The sequence below is a fragment of the Nicotiana tabacum genome, chromosome 10, assembly GCF_000715075.1.
Source record: "Nicotiana tabacum cultivar K326 chromosome 10, ASM71507v2, whole genome shotgun sequence".
NCBI classification, from domain to species: Eukaryota; Viridiplantae; Streptophyta; class Magnoliopsida; order Solanales; family Solanaceae; genus Nicotiana; species Nicotiana tabacum.
In genome coordinates, this window is record NC_134089.1 from 83878602 (window position 1) to 83881128 (window position 2527).

The 2527-nt window shown below is 36.4% G+C and overlaps 1 long non-coding RNA gene across 1 annotated transcript; it reads right to left on the reverse strand.

Moving 5' to 3' along the window:
• Positions 1-213: 213 nt before the first annotated feature.
• On the reverse strand, positions 214-2271 carry LOC107814685 (uncharacterized). The gene is made up of 2 exons (XR_001654606.2): positions 1335-2271; positions 214-481 (listed from the first exon to the last, which is right to left on the reverse strand). It is a non-coding gene; the product is annotated as an uncharacterized LOC107814685 (long non-coding RNA).
• Positions 2272-2527: the final 256 nt, after the last annotated feature.

Here is a 2527-nt window from a genome sequence, read left to right on the forward strand (position 1 = left end):
GGACAACTCAGACCTGACTCGTGGCTATTAACCATACAGCCTCACTTAAGCACACAAAACTCCAGCACATTTTTAATTCAATGCATCTCATAAATGCACCCACGTTTCTTTCACTGATGCACTGCCATTAATAACTCAATGTTTGAAATCACCTATCCATTCTCAAATTCACTTTTCAATTAATTATTTAGGTGAGAGCATTCATATGACATGTAAAAAAAACTCAAAACACCAGCTCAATAAAATTTGGCCGTGGTGCATCCTTTTACAGGGAAAGTATAGCATGAATCTCTGATAAATATGGCGAAAATACACTGCTTTCAAATATGGATTGAATGTCAACTAGAACTCAAATATTCATCAAGGTAAAAATACCCTAGCATCACATATAATTTCAAATCTTCCTGAAGGAATAGGCCTGATTACATGCACTGAACACATAGCTTTGTCAAATGAGATGCTCATGCTCAACAGCTACACCCTGGATGCGAAATTTAAATGCAATCAGTTACTGAATTAACTGGGGAACTTCACATTTAAACCTTAACTAATTCTTGAATGCATTCGTCATTATATTATGAATAGTCCAAATGGTGATCGCTGGGAAAACATTAAGTGACAATCTTAATTAACATAGAAGCTAGGACGATAAGTCAGATAATGAAGGCTAAGCAGATCCATAGTAGTTAATTCATACTTTAAAAACGCGACTTCCTCGCTTCATAATAACACGAGGAAGCGTTTAAAGACATAGTAGCAGCTTTCGCAACCAAGAAGAGATGAACCAAATGTGATTTTCAGCAAGATTGCAACGTATTTTGAATGAACTAGATCATCAATAGATGAAAAGTTCCCCAGAATATTTCCAATGCTTCTTTCACTCTTTAACCATTAAATTCAAAACCAAGACGAGTCACACATGTATTGACCTTCAAATTTCAGCAAGTAAAACCGACCCAAGTGCGAACAAATTGGGCGCTATCACCAAGTAGAAGGGAAAATTCAAGAACAAGACGTTATGTATTTGATCTCATTTGAACCTAAAAGCACACAGGTTTTTATCTTGTTATCACAAATCAAATAAAGCAAACTAACATGAAACTCTAACAAACAGCAAAGTCTTTAAACTAATCACAAATCCATAAAGCAATCAGAGAAATGCAAAAATAGCGCGCAACCATCATACAACTCGATAATACACCCTCACATCTTCCCTCGAACCAGCTTCTATCAACTTTCAAATGAAACTAAAATTCTCCACTCCACAGGCTCCTATCATATTCCAATTCACCATTGTTTTAGAATAAAGAGAATTTAAAGAGAAAGAGATGAACCTGAATGTGAAAAGAAAACTTTCAATTAATTCTCTTTGGAAGCGAATACACTTTGAGGCAGCAACCGAAGCTTGAAAAAAGAGGGAAATACCAAACAAATTCCAACAACACGAACTGAAAGAGCGATTCTGGACCTCGACGGCGACGAACTCGAACAACTCAGCACAAACCAGTTCAATCCATTTGAAAGTATAAATCGAGTGGAAGAAAATTTCTTTTATAATCTGATTTTGAAATAAAACTCAAGATCATATTAACTAATTTTCTTCATCTTTGTTTCACCTCTTTGAACTAACAGAGAAATAGAAGAAGGAAAAAAAATCTCCAAAAATAAACTTCTTTCAAACAGAAATCCAAAATCAGAAATGGAGCTCCATATTCTTAAAGTTTTCTGATTTTGGAAGTAAAATCTCGAACTGAACAAGAAAACTCAGACCTTCACCATCTTTCTCTGGAATCGAAAACTCAAAAAAAAAAACTAAAATCCAAAAATCCCTCACCACTTTTCCCAACCCCCCTTCTGAAAATAACGTCTCCTTTATATATCCTCCAGGCTTCTCGAACCTTCTCCCTTTCTCCCCAAGAAACCTCCAAAACAAAAATTCCCCACTCCCAATCCGATTTTTTACCCCTTTTCTGATGAAAAAAGGGACAAATGGAGGGAGTAGATTAACTTGAATCCAATCTAACGCTCCCCATTTTTTCTTATTTCCGTCTGGAGGGCAAAAATCCGAAGATAATCCAAGAGAGCATGTGAGGGAGAGGGAATATGTCAGAAACGGTTACGCTATAGCAAGAGGAGAGAAGGTAAAACACGCGGTGCGAGTTTGGATTTAACTCGCCTGAATTTTGGCGATTTTTGGGAACAGATTTGGTTGTATGGAGAAGAAGAACAGTGCTGCGCTGATGGGTCTTGGAGATTAGGGTTCTGGGTCTCTTTTGTTTTTGCGCTTATATTTTGGGGATGGGTCGGGTTTGGCCAAGCAGGTTAGGGCAGGTTAGGTATTGGGCTAGGCGGATAAGTGGATTAAATTGGGCCTTAGTATTTGGGCGAAAATCAACAGCCCTAACTCTTTTTTCCTCTCCTCTTCATTTGTTTTTCTTTTCCCTTTTTAATTAAAAAAACTAAATTAGAATTTTAAATTAAATCAATCCATAAAATTAATTTAATTACCTACTAAGTTATTTATGAA